Consider the following 19,816-nt stretch of genomic DNA (forward strand, 5'->3'; position numbering starts at 1 on the left):
TACATGTAAAACATGTATTAACAGATGCCTGAGGTAAGCAGTCACCCAGAAGAGGATTTGTCCCCCGATACAAGTGAATGGGAGAGCCAGCCATCTTTAATAAACTGCAGCAACAAATGTCCAGTCACTTGGAAGTTAACTTCGGTTTCACTTTCGAGGACCACGTTCACCACAGCATGTGCTCCAGACAAAGTTTGTAGGCTGGTTTTCGAGGTCAAATTATAACATTCGGCCAGGTCGAAAGACCTTTTGATAATTGGCTTGGTTTCTTAATTGGAGGCAGTGTGGTCCACTGGTTAAAGGCCATGGCTTATAACCAGAAGGTCACTGGTTCAAATTCCACCTCTGCCACTGACTGACTCACTGTGTGAGCCTGAGCAAGTCACTTAACCTCCTTGTGTTCCGTCCTCCTGATGAGATGTTAAATCAATGTCCTATTGTAAGTGACTCTGCATATAATGAACAGTTCACAGCCTACCTCTGTAAAGCGCTTTGTGATGGTGGTCCACTATGAAAGGCGCTATTTAAAAATAAAGATATTATTAATTGGCAGAGTTTCTATTAAAGTGGCTCTTTCAACTGCTCTATGAGAACTGGGACCAGACTCAGTATCCCGACCTCAGATCAGGGCCCTCGCTTGTCAGCATGCCCAGTGATGCTGTGGGTTTAGCAAACAAGTGGACAACAATAGCTGACCGCTTTACAGTATTTACTGATGTCTGTGTTTCGTGTTGCACTATCTACAGGGCGTAGCCTGTGGTGTAAACTCACTCAAAGTGTGTCAGCAGAACAGGTACACACACATTGCGAGATGTGGTATGTTCATCAATAGAGAAATGTTCCTTGTAAGGATTAGAAAACAAAAGCTCAGGACTAAAAGTTTGTTCTGTGAAGAATCATCAAGGTTTTTTCGATAAGCATGAAATTAGCACTTAACATTATTAACATGCAGTATCCAAAATAATCAGTGCAAAGTGTATTTTTATCTTTAAAATTAAGTAAAATGTCAGGCTTGGACCTAATTTAATATGTCATTGGGGTCAGTAATTGGGATCCATTGAAAGACCCCAGCAGCTGCAGTGGACCTTTTACATGGATCCCTTGTGATAGTGTGCATCCAGTGCTTTTACAAGGATCTCTTGTGATAGTGTGTATCCAGTGCTTTTACAAGGATCTCTTGTGATAGTGTGTATCCAGTGCTTTTACAAGGATCTCTTGTGATAGTGTGTATCCAGTGCTTTTACATGGATCCCTTGTGATAGTGTGCATCCAGTGCTTTTACAAGGATCTCTTGTGATAGTGTGCATCCAGTGCTTTTACAAGGATCTCTTGTGATAGTCTGTATCCAGTGCTTTTACAAGGATCTCTTGTGATAGTGTGTATCCAGTGCTTTTACAAGGATCTCTTGTGATAGTGTGTATCCAGTGCTTTTACAAGGATCTCTTGTGATAGTGTGTATCCAGTGCTTTTACAAGGATCTCTTGTGATAGTGTGTATCCAGTGCTTTTACATGGATCCCTTGTGATAGTGTGCATCCAGTGCTTTTACAAGGATCTCTTGTGATAGTGTGCATCCAGTGCTTTTACAAGGATCTCTTGTGATAGTCTGTATCCAGTGCTTTTACAAGGATCTCTTGTGATAGTGTGTATCCAGTGCTTTTACAAGGATCTCTTGTGATAGTGTGTATCCAGTGCTTTTACAAGGATCTCTTGTGATAGTGTGTATCCAGTGCTTTTACAAGGATCTCTTGTGATAGTGTGTATCCAGTGCTTTTACAAGGATCTCTTGTGATAGTGTGCATCCAGTGCTTTTACAAGGATCTCTTGTGATAGTGTGTATCCAGTGCTTTTACAAGGATCTCTTGTGATAGTGTGTATCCAGTGCTTTTACAAGGATCTCTTGTGATAGTGTGCATCCAGTGCTTTTACAAGGATCTCTTGTGATAGTGTGTATCCAGTGATTTTACAAGGATCTCTTGTGATAGTGTGTATCCAGTGCTTTTACAAGGATCTCTTGTGATAGTGTGCATCCAGTGCTTTTACAAGGATCTCTTGTGATAGTGTGTATCCAGTGCTTTTACAAGGATCTCTTGTGATAGTGTGTATCCAGTGCTTTTGTCACCCCCTGCTGATTAATATTGCTAACTTCAGGCTTTAATGTGTCTGAAAATGTTCCTAAGACTGATAAATCTGTGTTACCCTTAATAAGCATTAAGTGTGAGGTGTATATAATATTTGTAGCATCGGAGGTTTCACAAACCACTGCTAGCATTTAACAAGCTAATCGCTAGCAAGATCTTTTATTTTTTACCTGTTTCAAAAAACAACACTTCGAACATAAATAACACTAGAAATCCACTCAGCAAGTCCATATGATTACAGGATGCATGTTGTTATTAATTTTCTATAAAAGTGAAATGGATTTAGCAGACTGCTACCGAGCACTGCTTTGTGAAACCAGCCCCTAGTTGAAATGTAGGAGCTAAAACAAAGAACAGAACAGACATGGAGCCGGACACAATTTCAGTACAGCACAGGTTTTGTTTGAAGCATTCATCAGTGCTATGATTTGCAAGATCCAGACCGTAGCAAATGAGTGAATTAGTAGTTTCCCCAGATAAAGGGTGAATGTAATCATTTTAATATGTGAACGATACAGGTAAAGTCATAGCTGGGATGAGGGGGACAAACGCCCCTCCTTTTATTATATTGACAGTTACAATGAGCTTGAATACAGCCCAGCACTGGACTGAGCATTTTCATCCCCTCGCTATGTGTGCAGTGGACGTAGGTGGCTGCAGAGAGGAATCATTTGCACTTAAACACTCAAGACTAAGTTATTTAACTTAAAATCTATAGAAATGTTACAATTATTTTCCCCCAGGTCCCTCCTATGGGCTCAGTAATGATAAGATCATGGCTGTTGGCTACACTCTGTGTTACTGCAAGCCCTGTTTTCTAAAGCAGCCCTGAGAGTAAAGCTCTTGAATTCTAAGCAGTGTGATCACCCCAGCAGAGGCCTTGAGTTGGCACTTCAGGCTTCCCACGCACGCCATGTACAAAAACAATCTTCAGACAATCTCACACAGCAATAACAGCACCTTATATAACGCACACCTACCTGGAGAGTACCAGGTCTATTGCTAGCTATTTGAGATGTTCCTGTTTGGAAGTCATCAGAAGATACAGGACTTCACATAAGCACTGTTTCAAAGCTGTGATAAACAGACAGGGAGCCCAGATCAGCTAAGGAGAAGCCCCCTTAGCTATATGTAACAAGGGCCAAGGGGAGCTGAAGCAATATTATAGGATACTTAGAAGTTTGTGGAGGAACTGCAATGAGGAGCGTGTGATTATATGCGTACGATATATGAACAATTATATGCGAAAACCGTACAGTTAAATTGTCATTGTGTGGGATAATCTTACAGGGCGCAAGTAACAGACCACCACCAAATCTTCCCAAATGAGTTGCCTCTGGTGCAGTGGAACCATATGTGAAGTCCTGGATAGCAATAAACACAAGAGCTGATTTTTTTTTTCAGAAATGACGCAGTGGGTTAGCTCTGAATAAGGCTTCGGCCCGTCCATTAAAAGAGCAGTAACCAAGCCAAGTCTTTGTATTGTGTATATGCTATTTCCTCGATTTCCATACTCCCGTATTGATTCAGTGTTGATCTTTTTGTTTTGCCATTGTTGCACAGGAAGGTAAAACTAAAGAATGCTTTATAAAACAGACAACGAAGAGCCATCATCTTGGTATAAACAGGATTGCGTGACACTGTCGCTTTAAGAACTATGACCACCAACTGCAATAACACAGTGATTCACAGTAAATGACGCATGTGCTTTAAATTGTACCTATTATTAAACTGATGTGCTGAGCAGAGCCTGCTGCATCGGCTCTGTCGGCAATTTCCGTAAACAGTCGTTTAGTTCTGCAGTGTTCGGACTGCAGATGAATATGCTACTAAACTTACGGCAGTTTCCAGACCAAGGCTAAAATAGCCTGCTTTGCCAAAACGTAGAATACAAGTTAAATACAATAGCAAACGTATAACATGTTATTAAATATGTATGGAGACAAACAGCATCCGATTTTACGTAAAGAAAGATTAGCTGCCCCATCGTCGAAATATCCTGTATAGGCAGAATTGGCTGGCTTTTTGGTGTAGGTACGAAACAGGTCAAATCTTGTATTAAAAACCTTGAAAGGTGAATCTTCGTGAAATTTCTTGGTTTGTTCAATTGCATTTATTCGTTTATTTTTAAAACTACATTTTACACGCACATGATAAATAATAAACAAAAACCGAAACCTACTTCATGTATATAGCCTGATTTAGTTTACAGACACGTTACTTGGTGTTTTATTGTTTTCAAACGCAGTAAAATGACGCGTGAAAGGCTAGCTATATATAATATGTTATGTGTTTGAGATTTACGGGTACGGTATTGTTATCTAGTCATCATTTACGGGAACCATTTCATAAACATTCGACACAGTACCCTTTTTCTTATTTTCAGCCGGTGTTGAAAATAACACAAATGTTTATTATAAATTAATTGTATCTAACTAATGTTTAATTTGGGTAACCAAGCACACTTATTTTTCAGATGTGTCGTTCTTCTCGGGGGAGGGGGGAGGGGGCGGGGGGGATGCTGATGTTTTCAAATCAACACGACCAGAGGAATATTAGGTACTTTACGGTAAAATGGTTCCCAGCGCCACGTGATTCTTTCCAATGTTTGTAAACATGCGTCAACCGCATGTGATAATGACGTCAAAATAATTACGAGCTACTGAGCTGGCCAATCGGCAGGCGAGGACTGAGAGGGGCGGGGTTAGAAAGCTACGCTGTGGAAACTCGTTAAGAATCCTGTATTAAAAAAAAAGCCCTGGAAGTGATGGAATTCGAGAGAAGCTACGAGAACAAGTGACAGTCAAGCAGGAGAAGGGGGGAGAAGAAGGCGCCAAACTGCTCGAAAGTCGTTGAGGTGAGTGCGTTATTGGGGTATTTGGTTGATGTTTACCCAACAGTAATGTTATATAGGCTACGTCATTCTTGTTATGTATACCGTGATTTAAATAAGACGTCCTATTTATTGAAATAAATTATGTATTTGTTTTAATGTTAACAACCATGTTAAAACACAATCACTGTGCAACTATTTTAAAAACAGACTACATTTTAAATAAAAGTACGGCACGACATTTCTTATGCGAGGTGTGAATTGGAAACGCCGTTTATTTGGAATGAGGGATAGAGGTTTGATTGAACCAGAAAGATCTGGTCCATGCCAGTTTTCCTGGTTTTAATTATTACCTGCGTATGTTTAAAAAAAAAAAAAAAAAAAAAAAAAAGTAGTCTTTAGAAGATGGCCGATGTGTTGATGAAATAAGATTTGTATGAATTGCCGAATTGCCAGCACGCGACAGTGCTGTATATTATAGCTCGAGATGCGTAAACACAGGCAGTGCAGGAGGTGTGCGCGCGTGCGCGCGTGCCCGCTGCATTCATGCTGTCGACATGTTGTTATTCCGCACCGCGCAGCTGCATGCAGCGTGCGTTTGTTATTGCAGAAAAAAAATAGTACGCAGTTAGATAGGTTACTTTCGGTTACCATGAAAACAGCGCATCCATTGGCCAAAAAGAACAGTCGCCTACGTATTTGTATTAGTCTTTCATTAGTTGTGTTTAGGGACTTAGTACATTTAAGTGTAAGATTATTACATGGTTATTATGTCTGTCAATGAGTGTTTATTTAAATTGTAGTGATGGATTTCTCACTTTTATTTTAACCCTTTATGAAAAATATACACCAGCCACTAGAAGAAATCAAAAGGGGTCCTACTTTTAAATACCCCTTTTTCTTTTAAATGCCCCTCCGTCTTTTAAATACCCCTCACTGTTTTAAATACCCTCCCTCTTTTAAATACCCCTCACTGTCTTAAATACCCCTCCCTCTTTTAACTACCCCTGTCTCTTTAAATACCCCTCTGTCTTTAAATACCCCTCTGTCTTTTAAATACCCCTCCCTCTTTTAACTACCCCTATCTCTTTAAATACCCCTCTGTCTTTAAATACCCCCCTGTCTTTAGCTGGGCCATATGTGAAAGCGCTTCACCCCGTGACTGTCCTCTTTCAAATACGAGTTTGTACCAGTAGCAGTTTCAACTGTACACTTTTATAATGGGTAGGTCCAAGAAGGATGTCTTCAATCTGCAGTTATAAGCAGTTCAAATGCGATGCTCCTCTATTTAAAAAAAAAAAAAAACTTTATCATTACAGGCTGATGGTGAGGAAACTGCAAAAGCAGTACCTGCTTCACCCAGCAGATGTCACTATAGTAATGTTGTTGTGATGTCTTATTTGAGAAGACCCATGATGGAGAATAATAATAATAATAATAATAATAATAATAATAATAATAATGACTAGAGCTTTGATCTCAGTTGTGCTGAATTGAAATCTGCAGAGTGCCACCATTACATTTTACTCTAAAGCAGGGATGCTCATGGCATTCCTCAATAGGTTAGTCTTCCATGCAATCAAACGGAAAGCAATTCCTGTGTTTACAGCTAGTTTAGCTTACCCCCCCCCCCCCCCCCCCAGTGACACTTGCTTGTCACTACATCACTGTGTCACCAAACCGGGATGTTCGGCAAGTTTAAAAATAAAGTTTAAAATGACATCTATAAGTCTTTTAGCTCAGGAAACAAAATGGAAACGAAAATAAGAGGAACAGTTTCATGCATTTTACTGGAAACTCCTAATGAGTTGATAATTTAAACAGCGGGCACCACACTTTTAAACTGTGGCACAGTCAGCCCTTGTGACAGTGGGCTGGTTCCATTCTTACAATACTGTAGTTTTATGAGAAGCTATGAGCATTATAAAATACCTTAACCAAACTCTTGTTATTGATTCTAAGAAGCTTTGGCTCAGTTTTCATCTTGCTAACAGCAAGTCCAGACAAGTGCAGTTTTTGCAAACTCATTCAGCTTAGATTGAGGGCTTCAGTTCCCATAAGGAAGCAGTTTTACCAGCAGTTTATTCTCTTTATATTTCACGATAAATAACGGCACACCATGACTTGCTGTCTGTTGTGCTCGTTGACCTTGTTTATTAAATTCAAGCTGCGATGCTGAAGTAGGCGTCATTCGGATCTGGGTTTCATGGTTTTGCGTTGCTTGATTGCGGGGTTTTTGTAGATGCCCCCTTGCATATATTCTGAGTTACTGTCCAAGACAAACAAACAGCCTGCGAGGGAGCTGTTGCAGCTTATTATCCAGAGAGATGCTTGTGCTTTCAGAACGATCATTGAAGCAGAGCAGCTCATTAAATGTGCTTGATTTAGCTCTCCTGCTTCTAGAACCACCATGTTGTTGTTGTTATTATTATTATTATTATTATTATTATTATTATTATTATTATTATTATTATTATATTTGAGAAATGGTTTCTTCTGAGAGTATATTTTATTCATGTTGGCTTGTAAAATGTAAAGCCAATGCAATCTTGAAAATGTCACAGTAAACTATATGTGCCTGGTGTTTACATGTAGAGAATGCCTTGCATACCTTTTGTTTGATACACAGTGTGACTGAGAAATGTCAGTATCATCTTTTTACCTCATAAGGAATAGCAAAATCATATCTATTAAACTTCTTATTGAATTTTTTTTTTTTAAATGACTACACAATGATCGGGGGAGGAGTGAAAATGTAACTACAGCCAATGAAAACGGAAACAAACTTTACATTTATTTTCATCTGAACGAATGTTCACTCCCATTGATTACATTAGGAAGTGGAGTCTGTAAGAGGCTTAAGAGTGTCTGCATGTGTGGCACGGCCCTCCCCTCCTCCAGCACACCTGACACTGTGAGTGCTTCTACAGGGAGATGCAGTGCATGTGAGCAAACGAAGCACCACTTGAGGAAGGTGCTGTATTGGCAGTGAAGACTCTCTGTTTAGCTCCAGTAAAGAGGGTGTGAGCTGCATTTGCTAGTGCACCCTTGGATTCTCCCCTGGTTCAGTCAATGCATTCCTGGACTGCTCGTTTTTAGTATGCCTCCTAATGTCTCTTGTGGGGTGCCATCGCATTAGCCATCTGTTATTCTTTGTTTGAACGTCACAGTTTAATCCAGTGTTTGTTTTGTTTAGTTTTTTCCCCAAAGTGTTTATCGCTTACACAAAGGAGTTTCCCTGAACCTGGAGATTTGAGAACGTTAGAGCTCCCTGATAATAAAATCTTGTTGCTAGGAAACCAAGTTACAGCGCAGTGTGTGTGTGTGAGCGTGCGTGTGTGTGTGTGTGTGTGTGACGGGGCCTCCCCTCTCTCAGCTTTGGCTTCAAGGCCACAGCGAGGAGATGTATAAATAACAAACTGTTTCTAAACAGAATCACGCATCGTGCAAAACAAACAAAAACTGTCAAGTCAAAGTGCTGCAACTTGTACCCAACGCTATCTTAAAACAGCAGTCCTTGTAAGGACCCCTGGAGCCGCTACCTCATGTACATCCCATACTCAGTGTGTTGAGATCTTAAAGAACAATAAAGCAGAACCAAGCACTCTTCCAGAACACTGAAACCCCAAAGTTTACAGTAATCACTTCCAACAATTCTGGAGCTACTCCTGTATATTAAAGTCAATATATTCAATTAATAAAATAGCATTAAAACACGATGTCTTCATTGAGCACAGCAGTTCCTAAATGTGTATGTAAGCAACAAATGGAAACGCCAGTTCCGTTCAGTCTAATACAGGGGTGTCCAATCACAGTCCTGGAGGGCCATTCCACCCCACACCAGGTGAGGTTTAATTGGTTCAGTTAAACAATTTGAAACAGGGTTGGAACAAAGACCAGGAGTGGAAGGACCAACTTTGCCCACCCATGGTGTAATAGCGCCCTCTACATTAGAGTAGGGGAGCTTACACACCATTTTACAAGCTTGTACTCAAATGTGAATGAGTAGCAGGAATCGCAGAGCACACAGGCTGGAGACTTTGTGTATGGATTTAGCTCTTCAAATAAACGCAAAGTATACCCAAAAACTCACTTGTTAGTCCCAGACGGTGGTAATTAGTCATTTCCAAGCCTGTCTGCTCCAGTGTTTCCTCTTGTTTTTATTTGTATCAGCAATGCCGTGGTCTTGAGGTCAGAGAGGTAGAAAGAAAGTGGTGTGAACCTACTTTACTTTTTTCAGTATTTAGGTCACTTTTGCTTGTGCCTGGCCTCAGGAAGGCTTCCAAGTGTTCCGCTCTTTGGAATTTCTGGCTGAGGGAGAGAGTTTTTTTCATGTCGTTTGCAGAACAAAAACAGAAGTTGGATTTTTTTTACAAAAGGTTTTATGCGCTTCGTAGAAAGGAATTTGCAGGTTATGAAATCCAGAAAACAGCACTGAAAGTTCTGTATTGGAATGTGAACTTTCCAGTGTTCTGAACTGAACATATCGAGGGCCTGGAGCAATGAAAACAAATCTCTTTACTGCCCATTTACATGTTGATTCTGGAGGTCAAATAAGTGGATATCAACAACCAATCAAAAAAATAAAACTTCAGTATCCCTACTGATATTGAACCTTTTAATAACATGTTTAATTCATTTATTAATTCAATAATAACAGGTTTACTCATCTACACATTTTGATTTTATCAAAATTGATTATAATCACTATGCCGTATTTACAACAGTTGACCACCGGGAGGCACTGTGCAAATCTGAAATCCCCCCCCCCCCCCCCCCCCCCCCAAAAACTGATGTTAGAGAGAAACAGAGAATATTTGTGTAATTACAACTTTTGGTCACTAGGTGGGCCCAATCCAAGCATGTCGTAGAATCGAGGGTAATCCATAATTAAAGGGAAGAGATTTTTAGAAACGCTATTTCGAGCTTATTTCTATGTATCCCTAGGCGGATGGAGAAACAATTTTTTTTTTTTTTTCACACGGCATTTTACTGTTAACACAGGAGCTGCTGAAGACCCGTATGCAACAAACGGCCAGGGGTGTCTAGAAGTGATAGGGCAGTTAAACAGCAAGCTGTGTCGAAGGCTTTACTTCACAGAAGGTGACAGTGTGTCTTTAAAAAGCAGTAGGTTGTCAGGTGACTCCGAAAGCACGGTCAACTCAGTAAGCACAAGGGAAACTGAGAACAGGAGAGAGAGAGAGAGAGAGAGAGTGAGAGAGGCAGAAAGACAGAGCGACAGAGAGGGAGGGAGGCTGGAAGGTTCTGGCAGCACTCTGTGTGTGTGTGTGCCTGTGTTGAGCTTGCTTGACTCTTTCGAGAAGCTGCAGTTCTGCACATGCAACACAGGGAGCAGGCTGGAGAATTAAGTGCTGCGTCACAGTGAGAGAGAGGAGAGAGGAGATTGTGTGAGAGAGTGTGTGTGTGTGTGTTAGTGTGTGCCTATGCGTGTGTGTGAGAGAGAGAGAGAGAGAGAGAGAGAGAGAGAGAGAGAGAGAGAGCTGGCTCTGTTGATGGGGCTGCAGGAACATCAGTGCTGCAGCAGCAAGCAGAGAAATAGAGAGATTTGGAAATAGTCGCTACGTCACTTTTTCACGTCGAAGACCACAACAGGAGCTGAGATACTGGAAGATGGGAGTCCTCGACTGTTCAATGTGAAAGCGGACGGAGTTGGGATGGTTTTTCCTCTTCTTTATTTGGGTATTGTTTTTTTTTTTTCCTTTGACTTCTCTGCATGCGTAGTAGCCACATGGACAGTGGTGTAGGTTTGTTCTGATGAGGATGCTGAAGATGTGACGTACTTCATTTCGGTCGAGGAGGCAGATAGGGGGGAGGGCAGGAAAGCAAAAAGTTAGCGGGAGAACGTTCGTTCTAGAAGGTTCTGTTTCTGAAACGCTGCGCGTTGGGAGAGGATTTGTCGACAACAAACTGGGTTACACAGAGAGCCAGCGTTGTTCTTACCATTGCCAGTATTAGTATTATTATTACTGTTATTATTAATGTTGTTATTGTGTTTCAGTTTTTTCACCTCAAAGACGGTGAGACGAATGCTTTGCCCCGTCTTTGCGTATATCCCGGTTCGTCATGACGACCTGTCGTTTTCCCGTGGGCGGAACACTGCGCTATATTGGTAAGTAATAATCACAGGTTTCCTTTAAAGAAATGGGGGGCTGTTTTTTTTGGGGTTGTTTTCTTATTTTTCCCCGCAGTGATTTAACTCCTTCAGTCGCACGGGACGGCTTGTTTGGGGGTCTGCCTCTGACGACCGGAGCCCCCAGGAGCAGGTGCCCTTTCATTCTGTGTTATAAAGAGAACCCCTTTCTGTCCCCCAATATGACTTTAATGATCCTCTGATCGCAGCCGGCTCGGAGACCACTGATGATGGTGCTGCTATTGAGGGTTAAGTAAGTTGGAGCTGAGAGATTTGTTGCTGCGTAGTTAGTGGAAACAGAAGCCGTGACGCAGTGATCTTTATTTTTCTGTTTGGAGTGGTGAGGGGAGACAGGCAGGCTGTCCCGGACTGGGGGCGCAGGAGAGGCACCCCTTGTTGCTGATGAAAGGGAGGAGAAGGAGATTGGCTTTTAGCACAGGGGACTAAATGTCATGACTCTGGCTCAGGACCGTTGTTTACCTTGCTGTTAGTGACTCCATGTTGGCAGACTGCCAGCTCACATGTGATAGACTTCCTAGAGCTGCATCATCAGCTAAGTGGCTGGGCTCATCTCCCATTGGCAATGGGAATTTACCAGGGACTGGAGGCTTTGCAATCTTATTGGCCAGAAAGAAGCAGGCAGGTGGATGCCGCCGTGTGATTGGTCCCAGGGAAGGTTGTCATATATAAATGTTTTGTTCTATTGGTTGATGCCTGCATGTCAATAAATAGAAGAAATCACAGTATTTGCAATTCTAGATTGAAAAATGGATAATAATGATACTAGTAGTAATGCTGTAGTATGTGACTGACAGTATTTGTTAACCTTTACATCAAGCTTGGTTCTTCCTATGGTTTTTTTTTTTTTTAATCTAATTGAAAGTGGAAAAATATACAAATATGAATATGGGCTCAAGTCCTTATCCTTCTGTAGTTTGTGCACTGTAAGTGAGCTACGGGTCGCACAGTAAACGATAATACAAGATCGGACTTTGCAAGGACAGCTTTGTGTATTTTTAGTAAAAAAGTTAGAGGTACAATTAGCTAGTCTGTGAGTGTCTGGTTTGCTTTGTCAAAGATATTAAAAAGTGCTCTTTAGTTCCCCCTCTGATGTGCGTATCCTGGAGTCTGCTGCATTTCTGGGATTATCCTTACGCTGCATTTGCAGTCTCTTGTGTCACAGTATTTTTCCCTTTTTGGCAGTGCATCAGATGGTGCGACAGTCCGCCCATCTCTCAAATTAACAGATCTGCCGCTATGCTCTGTGCTGCCTGTTGGCTTCGCTAATAATCACAGGATTGCGGGTCTCCTTCCTGGTGGGTCTATTTTAATTATCTGATTTCCCCATCCAAAGCCCCCACATGCTTTTGTTACGGACATCCTGCGTCACACACACTGACAGTCTACATGCTGCTAGAAAGAGCATTCCACTGCATGCTTATCAAGTATACGGCAGGGATAAAATATTTTCAATCGTTCGCTACTGACGGTGCTTATAGTACATAACCCGAAGCACACTGCGAGAATTGACTCCAGGAATTACAAGCAGTCATCCGGGAAGCTTCAGCAAAATCAAGTTCCGTTCAGGCTATCGCAACAGAACCTCCTATCTAAAAACATCCTCCAAACACAGTTAAAGCAACGGAACAGAGACCGCAAGGAAACCCCAGTAAGGAATAGTATTGACGTTTATTATTATAAAAAACCCGACATCCTGATGATGCAAGATCAGGTAGCTATGACCCAGTCTGATCAATGCAAAAATAAATCGCATTTTAGAAATATCAGGGCGTGGACCTTCTCAGTGCTGGCCTCTAGTGGGGATCACATGTTATAACACCCACACGTAGATTTGAAGCGGTTCCGAGATGACTGGAGTTAAAGACACGTCTGCCGGGTCCATCGCTTTTCCTCTTGCCCTAATTCACTGTAATGACACCTAATCATCGTTAGCAACCACTGTATTGCCATGGCAACAGCATTATAAGGCTATGCTGAGCATGCAGGTTTCAACGAATGAATAAATGGAGGTTACGTGAATGGGGAGGAGGCTTTAAATATGCAGGACCCTGTCGAAACACACTGCGCCCTGGAGAAGTGAATCGGAATATAAATCAGAAGACAGACTTCAACATTTTTTTTCATCACCACACTCCTTTGTATTATACTGTTAGAGAACTGTGTTTCATTTTAGAATAAACTTCGTAGGTATTGTTAATTAGGGTGGGGGTGGTGGGGAATTAGATTTTGTAATTAATTACTTTAACAACGAAACTTAGCAGGAGGGTTCATTTGAAATAGGAGTAGATTCCTTCTTTGGAAAAGACTTGCATAAATGTATTCAGAAATCACTTGGCAAGTTCTAAAAATAACCCTTTTTATAGTCAGATCCGTGCGGGTCGATTTCATTCTTTTTAGTGGCAGGCTTTTAGCAATTTCCAGAGAGGCTGACCGTTTTTGTAATTATTATTCTTATTATTATTTTTGTTCAGACTTAGACGTTTCGAGAGGAAATAAGCTATCCTATGGTTCAGACTGATTCAGTCTAGCAATAGAAGGGGCAGTCTGCCTGCGATTCATCCATAGGGGAGATATACATTTTGAAAGGCACTATACAAGTGTCACACTGTATTGATGTTCTTGTTCCCAGCAGCCTTCACAAGCATTAAGGGTCTGGATATTTTACAGTCTTGACTTGCACTGTCCCATCTCAGGCATGTTACAAAGTATGGCGTGACTCATGTATAAAGTATTGGGCAGGTCAGTAAATACAGTTGTTTTTCCGCTGCAGGCAATAATAAAACTGCTTTAGTGCACAAGATAAAGGCCCAAATCGCTTGGATGAAAAGCGGCACTTTCTGCTGCTTTTATTATTTCAGGTCTCGAGGCGATGAACTGAGGATGCTGGGTGTGGATTGTGGTAAAGGTTAAACAGATCACTGACAGTAGCCTCTGCAAACATTCAAGGGGTGGTGATATGAGAAATGAATTGTCTAAAAAGACTCCACCCTCACACTTCCTAACGAAAGATAAGCGTTTGGAAATTTTTTATTTTAAAATAGGACGCCAAAGGGTTTTGAATTTAAGAAACTGATCCAGGCTGTAGTCAAAGACAGCAATCGTTTTATCTTTCTCATAGATCGCATTTAATTAATCAAAACACCAAATGATACAGCATCAGACTGCAGTATTGATGTCTCTGGCTTTCTGTCTGTCCCTTTATAGCATAGTAACCTTTGGCTTTTATCAAGCATTCATAGACTTAAAGACAAATAACCAGTAATGTTGTCCTTGAGCAAAGTTTGCATTGTTTGTTAAAAAGGAAAAAGATAAGGGTAACGTTATAGAATTATCCATGTTTAAATGTAAGAACTCCAGGCTGCATGAAACCTTGAAACTATGGAAACCTGTGGAGGAGTAGGTTTGTTTTGCTGTAGTTTGAAAACAGAAAAAGAGGCAGCATTGCTTTGAATCTTTTATAAGCATTACACAACTAGTCAAACAGAGAGCAGCAGCAGCAGGATGAAACAGTTAAACTTGGAAAAAAAACAAGCCTGCCCTTAACTGGGATCACTCTCCTCTTCTGTCTGCTTGAATCTGACGAGCCTGTGGAACCTCAGGAAGTACGCTGTCTTCACTCCCCTCTCAGGAAACAAAAAAACAACACCACACTGATCTGCCTTGGCAGGAGAAAAAGCTGTTTTTCTTTTCTTTTCTATTCTTTTTTCTATAATCTTCCAGATAACAAACAATGTTGTTTTTGTTGTGCTGAGACAGAAGGGCAGTTGGGATCGAAACAAGAATGGGGTGGGTATGTTTACCTGCCAAGTAAAGGGAGAATGGGATTGTGGGTAGGGAGGGAGGAAGCACAGTGCCAGCTTTCTGCACGTTGAGTGAGCAACTACCTGCACCCACACACACGCACACAGTCACACACCCCAGCTTTCTTGCTGCGCCATTCCTAACACAACTCAAAGGACAGTCCTGGTGCTGCTGTAGAAACAAAGTTCGAGGACAGTAAGGAAAACCCTCGCAGGTTACTGTTTCGTGTTACTATAAATGCTGTTTCTCATGTAATTGTTTTAGGGCTTAAAGAACAAAACAGACAGGTATGTATCAGTAGGTGGCTTTGGTGAGAAGCTATTGAGAAGGGAATGTGCTTCCTCCGGTTTGATTTTAATTATTATTTTTTTTATGCCACGGTGTGATCTCTTTCGACTGCCTTTACCCTCCGCAGTGTTTCACAGTGCTAGGTACTGTTTCAAAACTGTGTTGTATATTTTTGTAATGGTTTTGGAACGTTTGCAGCAAGTGGAAGTAAAAGGGCATCTGTCTTCCGGGATCTTTGACACGTTGTACAAGATTCTTAACAAGATGGTCACAAATGTAGGTAAATCTAAGGACAGAAATAGGTACCAGATACGGTTTGCTATTTTTTGAGTTGGTTTGCTAAGCATACTCCCAACAATTCTGAAACGTACAGGGGTATCATCGCTGTATACGTCAGTGAAGATGTATATAAAATATGGAAAGTGTGTTCTATTTCTGCATGATGTATTTGTTGAATCACGTGAACAGCAGAATTAGACTTTGTTAATCTGCTTAAAAGAGAGTTCCATGACGCTGTGTTCATGTTCCCTGCCAGCACTCCTTCATGTTGTCTTTGTATCGACCCAGGACGCTGAACAAGTGAGCACAAAACAACAAGAACTCTAATCAACAATTACGCATACAAATATTCCTTTGGTAAATGTAGTGGAAACGACTGTAGGCATCACCACTGAACAAAAAGGGTATTGGAGTTCCCTCTGACGCCCAGACAGTGAGATGGGAAACTGTTCCAGAGATGCACAGAGCTTCCCAGGCCTGGCTCGCTGAACACACAGGTGTCTGTCGTTTATACCTGCTTACTTTCAAAACTTTGAGAACTGGAGCTGACACTATTGAGCTGAGGATTGATACCTGATTTTCCTACGCTTTCCTGTACTTCTCTGTGATCCATTATAGTGCAAACTACCGTAGTAATGAAGGGGGAACAGACAGAAACACATCCATCCAAATTTAAGAGTGAAAAAACTTACACACCACACTGATGAAGGCACAAGCCAGATGTTTGTCAGTAACGCTGCAGTGTTTACAAGACATATTTTTTAGCTATAATATTGTTTATTTTTTTTTGCAGATCAGTAATAGGTACCCACTGAAAACCTGTACAACTGCTTTGTTTGTATCTTGAAACTCAAGCCCTGCTTTTGGAGCTCGTAAAGTTGGCATGTAGATCTTACTGAAATTCCATATTCCTATTTACATTACAGCGTCAGGCATCACAGCCAATAACATATTATGTTCTCTGTCAAATTGGTCGGCCACACACCCTGTTGAAGTTCCATCAAATATTAACAATTATGCCTATGTTCAGAGTTACATGTTTTTTGTATTGGTTAAACGTAGCAGTGTTTTGTAAATTATTGCAGTTATGCCCTTGACTGGCGCATAAAGATTGATTTATTTATTGACGGCAAGTTACAAAAGCAGCAGTCTGAAAGAGTTGCCAGTTTTGTTACGATGAGGGTGGACCGCTCAGGGCCATGGCCAGGAATAATGTTGTTCAGAGGTCCGGAGGCCAGCCATTGGTTGACATTCGAAACAATGAGCTAATGGCTTTCCCTGGGAGATCTTGCTCTGAACTGCAAAGAATGATTTTAGAAAACGGTTCTGTGTACAGCATGGTTTGCTGTGCGCTGCACTGCCTTCTCTTGGGAACTTGGGATGGGCCAGAAGCAAAGGAGCTACACAGTGCAAGCATCAGTTTAATAAATCCCATTGAGATTAGTCATCTTGTTTACAAGGCAGTCCATTTTTTTGGGTAGCAACACAGCAGCAGTATTTAATTAGTCCAAGATGTTTGATCTTTTTAACTCGGCTGGTAAAGTATTAAAAAATTGCACTGCAGTATAGACGTATTAATAGAAACTGGTACAGTCCAATAAACGCATTCTTCAGACTTCATCTAGAAACTTGTCAAAGAGTTTAACTAGTTTCTTTTAGTATTGCTATTGAGTGTTTTATAGTTACAAGTGCAAAACTACAAACATAATTATACAAAAAAAACCACGTTTAGAAGCAGTTTCAAGTCCAGACACTTCTCTGGGTGCTGACGGGGTGTGTGTTCTGTTTTTTTTCCCATTTGTTCTAAAGCAGAAGCTTGTCTGTGAAGTAAACATGTTCAGTGATGCAGACAGAGGACTGGTAGCCAGCAGTGGGCAGAAGCAGAGTGTAAATCTCAACAGCGAATGAATAACCCTCGAGGTAAAGCATCTCGCTTTGTCAGACAGGGCTCATGATGACTTGACAGAATGTGGTAAAGCAAGACAGTAAACAGAGAGACAGGCATACAGACAGACAGTCTGCACAGCAGCTGTGGATAAGGCTGGCACTTCTGGAACCTTACGAAGCAACTTGCTGAAGGTATTTAAGCAGTTTTCCCTTGTGAGGACTTTGCTTGGAAAATCGTTTGAAAAGTTGCCTGAACGTTGCCTGGTGTTCCCTGGGCTTTAAGATTGCCGAAGGGACCAAGTAAAATGGGCTTAATAGAGAGGGAGAGAGGGTCCTAATCAGGGGATGTGTTGTGCGATGTGCTGCCGTTACAGATTCTGTCCACCGACATTGCCATTAAGGTTACTCCAAAACCACAAATGCAGACACGCCCAGCTTTTTTGGCATTGTGTTTAAGATGCTTACTTGCGGTGTGCGGGTCGCTAATTCGTGCCTAGCCTCCACCATGCTATAGAGATATCTTCAGATTTCTATTTGAACAAGAGAGTGGTGCTGTGCTGTGGCCCACGGAGATAGTGTGACAAAGCACTGGTGCTCAAGATTGCCAGGGTTCACTGCTCTGATGGAGAGGTACTTTCAAGCCACACATGTATCATTAATAAGCCTGTGTGGCCCTTTCACTCAAAACCAGTACAGTGTGATGATTCTTTTTCAGAGAACTCTAGACGGGGCTTATTTTCATATGGAAGTTGTTTAGATTTCGTGTTCTGCTATGTGCATGAAGCGTGAGCGTGGATGCAAATAACGACTTCCATTGTGCCCTAAAACCAAATCCTGTGGCTAAAATAGAACTTCCTTATGCCATACTGATTCATATTTAATTTAGTGCAGCAGTTTGCTGTCCTGTTTTTGCTCCAGCGGCTACAGGATCTGCTGATGTACTTTAGGGTTATCATTCACCGGGCACCAACAGAGGATAAATGTCTTTCTGGTTTTGATACTTGGTGTATGTACAGCACGTGCTATTTACCTAATTAAACTTTTGCAGAAAGAAATGCTGAACGGCAAGTTACCAAGAAATCATTGCGAGCAGGTTCCAGAATGCAATCTATTAACAGTACTTGTTCTTGGTGTTTAATTACAGCATGTTGGCAGGTGCGGATTGAAAACGGAGACCCCCCCATTGACCTGCATCGCCACAGCTTTGGATGCAATTGTCGTAAGAGGATTAGTGGGCTGAAGTTTTGCAAACTGAAGGGAAAAGATTGCTGGTCTTCTCCTGGACGCTGGTTTCAGGTGGTGGCTTAGAGTTCTTCATGTGTTTAATCTAGCACCATTTGAAATCAGTGTTCTTGGAGCAAGAAAAACATCAATCAGCTTGATGAGAGAGGAGCGCTGGAGACTTGAGCTGAACTGCAACATCAATCAGCCTGACTGAGCTGAACTGAGCTGAACTACACCCCATGCATGTGGGCGAACTGTCACAAGAGGCCCTGCTCTTTATACAGGAGAGCCAGGTTGTTTTGCATGGTTATACTATTCACTTGCCATAGTTTGTCATTCTTTGCCATATCTCTCTGGGCTTTACATTGCTTACCTAGCTATGCTTTATTACTTTCCATATTTCTATAGTTGAACTTTTGCATCTTAAAAAGCTGGCAAAGGTACATTAACTTCCAAGTAGTAACACTGTAGTTACCATGTACTAGTATTTACTACATGCACATTGTGTGATTGTGAGGGCGGGGCTCCATACATTCAGCTACATGTAGTTAACAAAGATTTATGCAGGAAGACAGAAATATCATTTAATCAAAATTATTTTGCTGCCAAGCTTCAGTGTCAAAACTTCATAAGTGCAGAGTCCTGAGTTTTTCTGGGAAACAGTTTGCAATGCAGACATAACTGGAAGCCCATACATGCTGCACATAATGATCTTGTTCATTACTATTATTATTATAATTTATTTCTTAGCAGATGCCCTTATCGAGGGCAACTATCAGTTGTTACAAGATATCACATTCTTTTTAAATACAATAACCCATTATGTTGTGCATGCTCTCTCCCACCCCACAGCACATGGACTTTACTCTGAGCCCTCTTCCCAAGGTTGACCGATTTCTTTTGGTGTTCAGAGTCATCATCAGTTTCTAGCACCATTTGAAATCGGTTACAATTTAGGAGGTATAGCAGCAAAAAAAACAAAACAAAAAACTGCAAACAAATCCCTTGCATTGCATGTAGTTCATTGTTGCTGCAATGATTTATGTGTTATTTTTTATATGTTTTGATATTGTTCAGTATGTCAAAAGCGCAATAAAAATAATAATAAAAAGAAAAAAATGTAGACTGCTCAAAATTCAATAAATAGTCCTTAGCAAATTCACAGTATGACCTACACTATAGGCTTGCTAAA

The 19,816-nt window shown here is 41.2% G+C and overlaps 1 long non-coding RNA gene across 1 annotated transcript; it reads left to right on the forward strand.

The window, feature by feature from the left end:
- The first annotated feature begins 9,779 nt into the window (after positions 1-9,779).
- Positions 9,780-19,753, forward strand: LOC131702728 (uncharacterized). The gene is made up of 3 exons (XR_009309488.1): positions 9,780-10,673; positions 10,993-11,103; positions 18,545-19,753. It is a non-coding gene; the product is annotated as an uncharacterized LOC131702728 (long non-coding RNA).
- Positions 19,754-19,816: the final 63 nt, after the last annotated feature.

Source organism: Acipenser ruthenus, chromosome 30 (genome assembly GCF_902713425.1).
Source record: "Acipenser ruthenus chromosome 30, fAciRut3.2 maternal haplotype, whole genome shotgun sequence".
Classification (NCBI taxonomy): domain Eukaryota; kingdom Metazoa; phylum Chordata; class Actinopteri; order Acipenseriformes; family Acipenseridae; genus Acipenser; species Acipenser ruthenus.